The sequence below is a fragment of the Myodes glareolus genome, chromosome 9 (assembly GCF_982192425.1).
Source record: "Myodes glareolus chromosome 9, mMyoGla1.1, whole genome shotgun sequence".
NCBI lineage: Eukaryota > Metazoa > Chordata > Mammalia > Rodentia > Cricetidae > Myodes > Myodes glareolus.
Genome location: NC_142034.1, coordinates 13,598,149 through 13,612,259, shown reverse-complemented (window position 1 = coordinate 13,612,259; position 14,111 = coordinate 13,598,149). Strand labels below are relative to the sequence as shown.

At 49.4% G+C, this 14,111-nt stretch overlaps 1 pseudogene; it reads left to right on the top strand.

Moving 5' to 3' along the window:
- The first annotated feature begins 9,562 nt into the window (after positions 1-9,562).
- Positions 9,563-9,750, top strand: LOC148120768 (Nuclear RNase P; annotated as a pseudogene).
- Positions 9,751-14,111: the final 4,361 nt, after the last annotated feature.

Below are 14,111 nucleotides of genomic sequence, written 5' to 3'. Positions count from 1 at the left end.
TCCCCTCCACTCCCCTTCTCTCCTCTCCTCTCCTCTCCTTTTCCGTCCCCTCCCTTCTTTTTCTAGTTAGCATTAACTGTCAACTTGACACAGTTTAGAATTACCTGGGGTAGAAGGATTCTCAGGGGAGTAAGTGTTGCTGGGTCGGCCTGTGGGCACCATCTTTGAAGGACTGTCTCAGTTATCTTCACTGATATGAGCGGGCCCAGCCCACTGTGGTTGATGTCGTTTCCTGGGCAGTGTGAGAAGGCTAGCTAAGTGGGAGCCAGCAAGTTGTGCTTCCTGCCCCCTCTGTCTCTTCCATCAGTGACAGGCTGTGACCTGTAAGTGTAAGCCAAAACGGACTCCCCCTTCCCCCAGTTGCTTATAGTCAGAGTGTTGGGAAGGAAGCTGGCCCACTCTGCCTCTCTCCTCTCCTCCCCTGCATCCTGGAGAGCGAACTTAGTGCCTGCACCATTAAAGCATGTACTCTGCCACTAAACTAAATCTCTAGCCCCACTCGCTTTTAAAGTTTTCGTTTGTTTGTTTGTTTGTTCTGTTTTAAGACAGGGTTTCTCTGTGTAGCTCTGGTTGTCCTTGAACTCCCTATGTAGACTAGGCTGACTTTGAACTCACAGAGATCCACCTGCCTCTGCTTCCTAAGTACTGGGAGAAAGGCATGTGCCGCTACCCCCCCCCCCCACCTCTTTTGAACTTTTAAAACACTGTTTATACTTTGAGACTAGATTCCACTAAGTTGTCTAGGCTGGGACTGAACATACTCTGTAACCATGGCTTGTTTCTAGTTCTAATTCTCCAGTCTCGGCCTCCCTAGTAACAGAATCACAGGCTGTCCAGGCAGGCTTGGTGGTTTTCTTGACCGTCATCCTGTCATCTACCCGTGAGACAGGAGAGAGCAAAGTCTTGCTTCCACCGTCACTATTTGAAGACCGAGAGTGCTTCGTTCCCACTGAGCTTCTGTCTCCTTGGAAGAGGACTCCCCAAGTAACCAGATTAGAGCAGGAGACCTGGTGTATATGTGAGGGTCCCACCCACCCATCAAACTTAAGCTCGCTCCCCTGTAGCAAAAGGGGTCACAAGCCACTACCTGAGCCCCAGCACAGTTTTGAGGATCCTGGGCAAGCCTCTGGCTTTCATTCACTTAATGAGCACCTAGGGCCAGCTCAGGGGTGGCCAGAGGGACTGCCTTTAGGATGGACTCGCCTGCAGCCCGGTCCACTCCAAGGCTCCCTTTGTGCTGGGTGGGGCATCTAGGCTTTCCCTGGAGATCTTAGCAGTCCAGGGCCAGAGAGCAATGCAGCCTCTTGTGAAACCTCAATGCGTTCTTTGTTCTACAGCCAAGGACCCAACCTTTGGCTGGTTGCTTGGAGGTTGCTGGGAGATTCCCTCAGCGAGAGAAAATGAGGTTTTTCGATGAAGATCACAAAGAGAAGTGAGCTCCTTTCTGCTCTCTTTTTCTCAACTGGAGAGAGGCTCTGGTCACTTCCAGTCGGCTACGGTTCTTGGGAGCTGGCTTTTGGTGTTAGCCAGCATAGTTGGAACTCTATGATACCTGGGCCTGCTCCACAGAGACTGATGGACAGGGCTGGTGGACTCCAAGGGGTTCCAATGTGTCATCAAGTTTGAGGACCACTGGCTTATATACCTGAACTTTACATGGTGACCTTCTCCCACGGTGGCAGGGCATGGAACCTTCTCCCCCCTGTCAGGGAGCTCAACAGGAATCTTCAGTTAGTGTGAGGTTATACGATTGCTGGAGTTGACTCTGAGTCTCTATTTCCTTATCTAGGGCCAATATTGGCAGGTGGACTTTTCTGTCTCACCAATCAGCTCCCAAATAACCACACTAGAGATTTATCTTTAATTATAAATGCTTGGCCAATCGCTAAGATTTGTTTCTAATGAGCTCTTATAACGGAAATGAACCCATTTCTATTAATTTACTTGCTGCCTTCTGTCTTTATTACCTCTATCTCATTTTGTGTGTCTGACTCTGACTGGCTTCCACCCTCCTCTTCTGGAAACTCCACCCTTCATCCCTGTGCTCGCTTTCTGTCCGGAAGTCCCGCCTAACCTCTTCCTCCCTAGCAGTTGGCCGTTCAGCTCTTTATTAAACCAATAAGAGCAACACACATTCACAGTGTACAGAAAGATTGTCCCATAACAAATATTCTTTCTGAAGCACTGTTCTGTTAGAGCTTTGTCTGAATTAAGCCACCGGGTCCTAACAGCCCCCTGGAGACAGGTATAATTACTGCCCCCACATGCCAGCCAGGGAGTAATAACACAGAGGAATGGGCATGGGAGTGTGGGGGTTGGGGGAAGCCCAGGATCCTGAAATTGAGACTGGCAGGGGATATTCAGCACCTGGTCTGATGCTGTCCACCTGCTGGGTGGACGACATGGAACCCAGCCTCACACCCGGTAGGACTGTCTTCTCCCTGTCTAGCTGCTAACATCGATGTTAGCTCCCCACTCTGCCCTTCGACCCCAGCCTCCACCCTCTTTCTTTCATTCCCCAAACAACACTGTGTACTGCAGACAAGAGTGACAGAGAGGTGGGAGAGGGGGGCGCTCTGTAAGTTCAAGATCAGGTATGACTCCTTCAGTTATAGTTTGCTTTACAGGGTCAGGTCTTCTGGGACCCCTGCCTGTCCCAATTGAGGCCATCTTCCTTCTCATTCCTGCCCTCCTGGACAAATCCCACAGGCCTTCCTTTCTTCTTCCCACGAGGTCCACTGGCATCCCTTTCATCTGGCACGAATCCCCATGCTGGAGTGCAGTTAGAAATGAGGATGGGAAACCTTGGCTTTGGAGACACTGACCATCCACAAAGGCTCACAGCCTAATACCTACTGTTGACCACAGTCGGGCTGCTTAGTGAATGCAGGTTTTGCCACTGGTGGCCGTTATGAACCAGGAATCCAAGGACAATATTAGAGGTAGTCACAGTTGTGGGGAGACTTTGGGAGCAGAGGAAGAGGCACTCAGGCTGAGGGAGGAGTTTGGTGACGGCTACGGTGTGGAGGAGCTAAGGTGTCCAAAAGCTCAGGATGATTGTTGGGGGGTGGGGCCTGAGCAGGGAGCAGAGCTGATGGGGTGACAGAGCCTGGGCCAGGATCTCACATCTCACAGACTGGGTTTTCAAAGTGAAGCTGGAGCCTCCTTAGTGACTCTTGAAGCGAAGATCCAAACCTGACCTGAATTTAAATAGTGTAGAAAATGGGCTGGGAAGATGGCTCAGTGGGAAACGTGTTTGTGTGCAAGTACAAAGACCCGAGTTCAATCCCTAGAATGGACAGAGAGAGAAGTAGGACCCAGTTACAGGAGCTTATAATTTCAGCACTGGGGTGGTGAAGACAGGAGGACTCAGGGGCCAGGCAGTTTATTCTTACTGAGCAAACGCTAAGGACAGTGAGAGACTTTGCCTCTAAAAGGTAAATGCCACCAACAAACAACACTTGTCCCTGAGCTTCCACATGCACGTGTACACATGTGTGCACCACCAGTACACATACATACACAGTAGAAAACACAAGCCCACTGCACATGATGGTGGGAAGAATGGTTTTGTGAGACTCGATCCTAATTCTCCGGTACTGATGTCCTCAGGACTTGGCAGGGCCCCCAAAGAGGATGCCTTTCTTATATGAGGGTGGCTCTGCCAAGGGTCCCTGCATGGAGGAGGTCCTGGGTATGCTCCAGAGACCCTCCCTAGGCATCTCATGGTGGTCTGTCTGGTCCGGGCACAGAGTGAGAGGGGCCGGAGCTTGCACCTGTGGGCTGCTGGCATTTCCCGGAGGCTGCCTGTCGTTTGAAGGCTTAACTGCGACCTGCTGAGGTGGCCCTTGCTGAGTTGCAAAGCGTTTGAGGGGTGGGGGTGGGCATGAGGACTCTCGGCTTAATTAAAACAGGGAGAAGTTGACTTGAGGGACCTTTAGTGGTTTTTGATCTGGGCTCCTGCTCGCTCTGGCGGCTTTCTAACTTGACGGGGGAAGAAAGGTTTTTCCTGTTCTTTCTTCTTCAACCCTTTCCCTCGTTCACAGCCCTGGCAGGTGCTGTTGGGCGTTCTGCCCTCTCTGGGGTCCCTCCTCCTCTATCTCGCAAGGGCTGGACTCGGGGTCAGTTTACACACAGGGCGCTGCTCCTTGAAAGGTGAAGATCATCTGGTCAACTACTTCAATGACCTAGACCCTTCCAGGGTCTTTCAAACCATAACAAGTGTCCCTATAGGCTGTCACGGCAAGCCCAGAACATCTCTGTGTTTCTTGGCATACAAAATGAAAGACACACACACATGTTGGAACCAAAACAACCAAGGTTCAATCTGGCAGTGTTTTATTAGCATCGGCTTGTGAATAAGTTCCCCAGAACCTGGTTCCTCACCTGTAAAACAAGAGATCATGGGGAAGCAGGGGAGGACTCCCACTGAGGGCTGGGCTCTCTAATGAGGGCAGTTTAGCTGACTAGATAGACTACCCGGGTCTCTAGACATGGTTACGTCTCTCAAATATAATATAGTCACAGAAAGAGTCAAAACCATCCGCTGACTTATTATATGGGGAAGCCCTGAGTGACTCGCTCACATCAATGACAAGTAGATCAATGCTATACCTGAGCTGAGCTGCCTGGCTGGATTACAGCTGAGTTGGTTCTCCAGAAGGGAGCTTTAGGAATATCCTAAGGCTGGGTTCTTCCCTGCCCCCAAATCCACAGAACGTGGAGTGTGTTCACAGTCAGCTGTGTGCAGTCAGCAGTCCTAGGGATGCAGGCTTGGGGCAGAGCAGAGAGCCCGTTCTCAAGTCCTTCCATTTTTACCCTTCTGTCTTTACTCTAGTGACAAGCAGGACAGCCTATGTCAGCTTCATTCCTAGTTTTCAGGAAGGGAAACTGAGGTTCGGAGTATTGAGGGGCGTCACACTGCAGGTTTGTGAAACTGATAAATGTGGTGGGTCCCATTCCCGTGCCTGCTCGTGATGATAGCTGACCTATCATAGTGGCAGGTACCCACCACAAGGGAGACAGGAGCCATCTGTTAAACCAGGGACCTAGCTACAGTCACGTGGGAAGGCACCAGGGACCTAGCTACAGTCACGTGGGAAGGCAGCAGTCATATGCAGAACACCTCAGTAAGAGTAATGGATGCCGCAGTAAGCTGGTGGTATCCAGTGAAAAGAAAGCATTGTTGACAAAGCTCTTCCATAAACCTCAACTTGAGCCTCCTAAGCAAAAGTTCCCTGTGAGGCGCCAATCTGGATGAAGACCAGCAAACTCACCCGACATTTGGCCACACCCCTGTCCATGAGTCAGGGTGTTAGGATAAACTTATCCATCAGTCCCCTCTATGGAGTGAGTGTCACTAGGGAATGTCTAACTCAGGCTGCCATGCTGATCCACTTGGTCTTCAGATGTTGGTCCTATATTGGAAGGTTCTGGAAACTTTAGGAGGTGGGGCTCAATTAGAGAAAGTGGATCACTAGGGTAGTGTCTCTGGGACTCTGTCTTGCCCTGTTCCCATCCACCACCACCCCATATGTTTTTTGTCCACCACCAGGTAAGTACCTCTCTGTACAAATTCCAGCTACCATAATGGGTCACCTTATTTCAGGCCTCCAATGAATGGAGGATTGTGGACTGGAATCTTTAAACTGTAAGCCAAATAAACTTCTCTTTTAAGTTCTTCTGTCAAGTGTTTTGTCATGGCAACCAAACATATATAACCCAGGGAGACAGAGTTTAGTTCCTCTGTAATTGCTGCCCTCAGTGTGCCCCCACTTTCTCATAAACTTTGTGGGTTCCTTCCTCTGGGGCCATTCCACCGTGGCCATGTGAACTGCGAGTGGGTCCTAGGGAGGACAACCCCAACAGGCCCAAGTGCTCTGGGCTCGTCTGTGCCTATGCCTTCAAGGCTGGCTTTCATCTTAACCTACAATTGTCTTCAAGCCAAGCTTGGTTTCCCAGAGTCTTCCAGTGACCAAACCCTGCAGCTCACCGAGAATCCCTTAGGGTCTGATACATAGTTTGGGCAACCACGAACAGGTTTATCCCTTCTCACAATGTTAGGTCACCTTTTCCACAAGAGTCTCTGAGGCCCAGAAATGGGAAGGCAGCCGTCACCCAAGGTTCACAGAGCTGACACGTGATACAGGCAGGACTCACGGAGCAACGTGGGGCAAAGGTGGTAAGAAAACTCCCCTTGTTTCTGGCTGTCTCCTGGCAGTTAAGTAGTAAGTAGGCCTGTTGGGAGGGTCTACAGGTCCATGGGGAGTGATGGTCCACTTAAGCTGGTGGTCAAATCCAGGAAAGATGAAGAAGGCCCCGGGACTTCTTCCAAACAGATTGCAGAATATCTGAGAGCAGGGAATCCCACCCTCCTCTCCCCAAACCTGGTATCATGCTTGGCATAGGGGTGGGGGAGGGCCCTTGACGTGCTTGTTGAAGAAACTTCCCTTTAATCTCCCGGTGCTGGCGTCAAGAGTAGCCAGCGCGGAGGACTGTGTTGCTGGAAGTGGTTTCTAACCCTGACCCCCATGGGAAACAGGTCCTGGACTCAGGGACTATTTATTTTCCCCCCTGCATCTCAGATCCCACATCCCACTCCTCCTGCATCCCATCTGTGTCTTTCCCTGCATCCCCCGGCAGCCCACACGCCACATGTGGCCATCCTCCGACTTGGAGTCCTTATCATACCCCCCTTTTATGTCGGTGCCAAGCCAAACATACTTGGGGACTGTTATGTTTTTTTTTTCATATTTCCTCATGAGTCAGTCTCTCTGGCTTTTTAATCATCCCCCCCCCTTGTGAATGGTTGGCAAGAAGCAGGGGCCCCGTTCTCAGTTTGGAGACACAAATGCGCTTGGCACTCAGGAGGGCTGGGGTAGATGGCCTCCCACCCACCTCTCCTAGAGCTTGGGCCTTGGCTCGGGACACAGGCTCAGGGCCACCTGCTGGGCCAGAGTGCCTCCCCCTCTGGTAAGAGCTTCCTCTCCTGGCTTGTGCAGTTTTTCTGGAGGGTTCTCCCGCTGACTTAAAAATAAACGACAGTGCGTCCTATCCTTCCAAAATAGCTAGACCTGGGACGTTCTCTTTGTGAAGAACTGTAAATGTCAGCGGTGACATAAGGATTATTCAGATTTAACTGGTGTATACTGCATGCATCTATCAAATGATTGCACTGTATGATTGATTATGTGTTCATTAAAAATGGCATGCCCATGCCTTCTCTCGGATGATTCACGCAGCAAATATCCACAAGCCCATCTTGGTTGGAGCCACTCTGTTCATACTGAGGCTGTAGAAATGACCAAGAGACATCCTTCTACTCAAGTCTAACTTAACATCACCTGTGGAAGCCGCCATCACTATGATTCTTGTTGCCAGGGTGACAGAACTTGGTAACGAACCTTCTGCACAGAAATATCTTGGTGCCAATGCAGTGGATTGCTGCTTTATGAATGGATCGATCTAGTTGGGCTTGCCCGTACGTTTTTATAAACCTTCCATTGACTGTCCTGCTGGAAAGAAGACAATAAAAACACGGAGAGAAGGAAAGAAAACTATTTCAGACTGGTTTGAGAGATGGCGGCCCAGTTCTGCAAGGCAGGAGAGAAATTCAATCACTTCAGCACTAGCAGAGAATCTACGGTGTTCCAGGCATGGGCCTGAGAGCTGGTGCTCAAAGAGATGGAAACATAAAGAAATGATTAAGATTGAAATGGCCAGGTGCTTTTAAAGACATTCTTGATGTGGGCAGTCAAGAAGGGGACAGACTAAGGAGTGACAGAGAGGGCAGGGTTTATGGGCCATTTTATTGTAAAGAACAAGAATGTTAGAGACAGGGCTGTAGCTGGCTTCCTGGGACCACTAGCCTGAAATCACGACAAGGAGACTTATTATTAGTTATGAATGCTTGGCCTTTCCTTACGTTTGTTCACTAGCTCTTATAACGTAAACTGGCCTGTTCCTCTTTATCTATATTTTCCTTGGGGCTTTTTTTTTTAACCTTTCTTTCATTCTGTATGTCCAACTCTGTGTTTGTCTGGTGGCTGCCTGGCTGGCTGTGTCCAGGCATCTCCCCTTTTCTTCCTTGTTCTCTCCCCCTCAAGCCTAGATGTCTCCTCCCACCTATTCTCTCTTCCTGCCAACCTCTCTCCTGCCTAACTATTGGCTGTCCAGCTTTTTATTAGACCATTCAGGTGCCTTAGGCAGGCAAGGTAAACCAAATGCAACACATCTGTACAAAGTCAAGCAAATGCCGTATGAACAGATATAACACATCTTTACATAGTTAAACAAATGTAGCATAAACAAACGTAACATGTTGGGAGCCACCTGGAGGCACAGGTGGTCCTGCAGTTTGGAGGTAGCCATGTGGGGCTGAGCACCCCTGCCTGCACCCTTGCCTGCACATGCTCAGACCAGCAGAATGGCATTAACCAATCAGGACAGCGTTCAAGCCGCTCCACCGTTTAAAAGCAGATGCCTCGGGACCCTACTTCCTCTCTCTAAGCTTTCTCTCGTCCCTGCTCTATCGTCCCTTCCCCCAATTTTCCTCAAGGGAATGCTCCAAATAAAGATGTGACCAGAGAAGGAATTCTCGTTTTTGGTGGCGTTCATTCCTGCTGGACAGGATGGCGCCCCGCAACTGGTGCTCGAAACCCCGGGACGCTGAGGGACCCTGACAACTACGCCGGGGGACCCTGAGAAAGCCCGGAAAAAAAAAGCTGAAATCAGACACCAGGACACAGAGAGCCTTGAATTTCAGAACTCTGAACACGTGGAGCGGTGAGTGACGTCTGTGAATCCCCCAGAAAGGGGAGGAAAAGAAATGTAAAAAGGAATTTCAAAGGATAGGCCTAAAATAGAAAAGAAAATACAAAAAAAAAAAAAAAAAAAAAAAAAATCAAAGTTAAGGTATCTGAAAGAAGGTACAAAAAGCAACGGGGAAGAAAAATCCCTTAAGTTCAGTGCAGGTGGAGCTGAGAAAAAGCGAGGTTTACGGTTGGGAGATCCGCGGCTTCCTCCGTGCATACTCGCTGATAGAGACTGGAGGCAACAGTCTCGTAGGGAGGCAAACTTGATCACTGCCTTCCCTGTTCTTAAAGAGCCACAGAGCTTTTGGAGGTGATTTTCGCCTAATTTTGTTAAGAGAGCTCAGTCTCTGGCTCTCACGTACAAAAAACTTTAATTTTTGACTGAGAAAGACAAGCTGCTTGATCGTGCTGAGAGTGCTGGCGGCAGCCGGCCCGCCTTTGAGCGGTAATGCCTGATTAGAAACACGGAAGTGGGCCAGGCACGGTGGTGCACACCTGTGATCCCAGCTACTCAGGAGGGAGACGCAACCGGTTGCTGGCGGGGAGTTTGCTGGAGGCCTACGAACAGCCAGGTCACCATGGCGACGGGCAGGCTAAAGTCCGTGTGACATCAGAGGCTATATGTCCCGGCCTTCTGGCGGGGCTATGGTTTTTGGAGGACTTTTTCAGCACCTGAGCGGACTCGCCTGACTGAGGCGGAAGCTGCGTGGTGAGCAGCGGCGCCATAGAAGGCAAAGAGGAGCTGAATCGGCTCTGCGGAAAAACTGTGTTTCCATAGCATCATGGGCGGGCGGAGATGAGTTCCCAGAGAACGGGGCTCTGCGCGCGGGCGGACCGGGCAGGAGAAGCCCCTCCACGGGTGGGCGGATGCCCCCCCTCGCCGGAGCTTGGAAAAGGCTCACAGCCGGCGGTGCGAGTTCATTGCCTGAGGTGAAACGGCGAGCCCGCGCACGGCCCGGGGCGGAGCCATGCCTTCGGGCCATGCGGAGCGCGCCATAATGGGCTTCAGAGGCGGAGCTGTGGCAGCCGCCGCCTCCGCTGCTGCCGCCCTCAGTCAAGGTCGCCAAGAATTCAGTCAGATAAAAACATTTGTCGCCAAAAGATTAGTCAGATGAAAACATTTATCCCCCAAACATCGCCCCTTTGTCAGCAGGAAGTAGTAAGATGATCGATGCTACGCCCATTCTCCCTTAAAGAACTGGTCGTGATTATCATAATAAAGGCATGTTTACCTGGTTACCGTATCCTAGGTAACAAAGAAAGGCGGACCTTTTGCCTGAGGCACCTGGTGAGATAAACAATGCTACCTAGAGGTTTTTCCATCTGAACAGGGGAGCTGGAGAGATGGCTCAGAGGTTAAGAGCACTGCCTGCTCTTCTAAAGGTCATGAGTTCAATTCCCAGTGACAACTGCTTTGGTTTTTAGACATAAGAGGGGGACTACACTACCAGTGACAGCTTCCCCCAGAGAAAGGATTTCTCTTGCATTCTTTACACTTAATTTTTAATTCAAAATTTTGCTGGTACAGGCAAACAAGATTTGCTCTTTGAAACGGAGACATGCAAGTCTCTAAGTTCAAAACCAGCCTACTTCCAGTACTGATTGTGCTGAATTTTTACACTGAGAGTTTTTAGTACTCTTAAATGTTAATTTGGGAGGAGAGTTTTGTTTATGTTTTTCTAGGAATGCTGACATACATCTGGATGCCAGCGAGACCGACCAGAGAGATAAAGAAGACAACCCAGTGGATGCTGAGTGTCCTGCTGTGGAAGATTCGTGCGGAGGCAGCAGAGATGACCTTCTGGGCGGTGCCAAGAGCAGCTGTTTCACACCATCGACTTGAGCAACACCCTGTGCAACCTCTTATCTCTTACTCTATTTTGCCTTTTCCTTCCTTAGGAATGGGTGGGAGCAGAGATATCCTTGGCATGCTGCGTCTAGGTGGGGACCAGATTGGAAAATAGTTTTGCCTTATTGCTCTTAAAGACAATAATTAGGGGGAGATGTTGGGAGCCACCTGGAGGCACAGGTGGTCCTGCAGTTTGGAGGTAGCCATGTGGGGCTGAGCACCCCTGCCTGCACCCTTGCCTGCACATGCTCAGACCAGCAGAATGGCATTAACCAATCAGGACAGCGTTCAAGCCGCTCCACCGTTTAAAAGCAGATGCCTCGGGACCCTACTTCCTCTCTCTAAGCTTTCTCTCGTCCCTGCTCTATCGTCCCTTCCCCCAATTTTCCTCAAGGGAATGCTCCAAATAAAGATGTGACCAGAGAAGGAATTCTCGTTTTTGGTGGCGTTCATTCCTGCTGGACAGGATGGCGCCCCGCAGTAACACATCTTTATATAGCTAAAGTTATATTCTGCAGTATAAACAAAGGTAACACGTCTTTACATGGTTAGAGTAACAGTCCACAACAGGACTGGGGGTGGAGCTCAGCGGGTAGAGTGTTTACCTAGCTCTCTACCAACTGGGTTGGATCTTCAGTACTGCGTGAAGCAAGTGGTACAGATTTGTGATCCTAACACTCAGGAGATGGAGGCAGGAGGATCGGAAGTTCAAGATCATCCTGAGCTATACAGTGAGTTGAAGGCTAGCCTGGGCTGTGTGTGGTCCTGTTTAAAAATTGGTGAGCGACAGACAGGACTTCTGGCTCTTCGTCTCCTTACCCACAGTGCAGCCTTGGTTAATTACCCTGGCTCAACTTTAGGCTTTTTGCCTATAAAATGGAACTGGTAATGCCAGCCTCGTCCCTTGCTACTATTCCAAGTGTGATCTAAGAGACCGGCAGCATCTACTGCACCTCAGCTGTGAGAAGTGCAGAGTCCTAGGCCAGTGCCAACCCCTCTGAAACACTTCCTGGAGGGCTTGGAGGGCTGAGGAGCCTCTGTAGGGAATTGTGGCATTTTATTTTTATTTTTGGCTTTTTGAGACAGGGTTTCATCTTTGTAGCCCTTGCTGTCCTGAAACTCGCTCTGTAGATCAAACTGGCCTTGAACTCAGAGATCTATTTGCCTCTGTCACCTGAATACCAGGATCAAAGGTGTGTACCACCATGGATCGACCGGATTGTGGCATGGCAAGTGAGAGCTCTTGGGAATTCTGTGTGGGGTCTTGTGATAGGCACCTAACCGCGGTTTTCAAGGGATCTTCTGTGGACCCTGGGGAGGGTCCTGGTTGCTCATGCATTCTGGATAATTCCAGGGTACTGATAGGATGGGACATCTTCATGGTAGTCCGATAGATTACGGTGGGTATGTAGGCAGAAAGGAATGCTGGCAGAGAGGAAGACATGAGAACAAACAGGGAGGTGAGGGTGTGGTGTTACCAGCAGTGGTGGGGGAGGGAGGGTCGGTTTTGGGGTTTGCAGCTGTGAGTGACTGTGGAGGCCCAGTTACACTTGTCACTGATTTAGTGAAGGGGAAGTTTCTTCAGTAGGAGAGAGCCTTAAAGATATGGGTGAACATTCAGAGGGAAACAGGAACATCAGATGCTGCTGACTGAAGTTTGCCTTCTGCCACGGGTTGCATGTCCCTAGTCTAAGTCTCTACAACTTTGACCAGGACACACTTTCTGGCACTGTTGTGTTGAGGAACCCATTTCATTACAGGTTTTAGAGAGAGGGGAGCACTCAGATCATGGCCGATTTCCAGGCCTTCTCTAACAAATTACCGTCCACAAGGTAGCCTAAAATTGTAGGACTGGGCTGGTGAGATGGCTTAGGGGACAAAGGCTAAATCTTGTAGACCAAAGTTTGATCCCCAGAACTCACATAAAAAGGGAAAGAACCAACTCCACAAAGTTGTCCTCTGACCTTATCTTGTACACCATGAATACCCACCCATGTTGATGTGGGATTCCCCTCTGTATACTGTAAATGCTTTTTATTAGCATTGGTTAATACTTTGGGCCTATGGCAGGGCAGATAGAGCTAGGTGGGAAAACTAAACTGAATGCTGGGAGAAAGTAGGCAGAGTCAGGGAGACACCATGTATCCGCTGCAGGAGACATGCTGGAACATTACCTGTAAACCATGGGTCATGTGGTAAATATAAAATAATGGAAATGGGTTAATTTAAGATATAAGAGCTAGCTAGCAATACACCTAAACAATTGGTCAAGCAGTATTGTAATTAATATAGTTTCTGTGTGATTATTTTGGGTCTGGGTGGCCTGGAAATGAACAAGCAACCTTTGCCTTCACATACTAAATTTATGTGAGTGCACACAAACTTAAATGAAAAATATACACACACTTAAATGAAAAAAAATAAAAAAGATTTCCTTCTGTAAGAGTCCCCCCATGTATGTGTGTATGTGTGTGTATGTATATATGTATGTATGTATGTATGTATATATGTATGTATACGCATTGCTACATGTGTGCAGATACCTAAGGAAGCCAGAAGAGGGATTGGATAGCCTGGAACTGGAGTTAAAGGCAGTTGTGAGATACCTGTGGAGTAAATTCAAGTCCTTTGCAAGAACAAGAAGTGCTTTTAATCCCTGGGCCATCTCCTAACCACCACCTTATTTTCTAAGCCAAGGTCTCTCACAGAGTCTGAAACTCATCAATTCAGCTAGGTTGGCTGCAAAGCAAGCCCCAGTGGTCCTCAGTGCTGGGATTATAGGCACATTCCTCCATGCCTGACTTCACATAAGTGTTAGTGATCCAGCTCTGCTTATACAGCCAGCACCTTGCCAGCAGAGTCATCTCTCCAGACTCCTGGACATGTCTTTTTGGAGGCCTCACTCTGACCTCTGTGAAGGCCGAACTAGGGAGTATGTACTGATAGTTGTCAGACACTTGGAATGCTGGCAGTGGGGTTTCTCGGGGGGATTTTAGGGCTGGGCTCTCCTCATGATGGGACCTCCTCACAGTGTCCCTAAGTAGTGGCATTCTCCTTGGTACCTCACGTGGTTTGGATGTGTAATGTGCCCCACAGGCATGATGTTTGACTAGCTGGTCTCCCTGTTGGTGGTACTGTTTTGGAATGTTATGGAACCATGAGGAGGTGGAGTCTCACTGGAGGAAGGGAGTCACTGGGAGGAGGCTTTGAGGTTTGCTAGTTCAGCCTTCTTCCTGACTACTCTGCTCTGTGACTGTGGCCACAATATGACATAATCCTCACACCCCTGCCAACATGCTTTTTCCACCATGTTGACCATATACTTTCTCAAATAAACCCCTCCTCCATGAAGCTGCTTCCTGCCAGGCACAATAGTCACAGAAATGGGGACAGTAACCTATACACAGTCTCAGTGTGCCTGAGTGGCTGCAACAAAACACCAGAGGTTG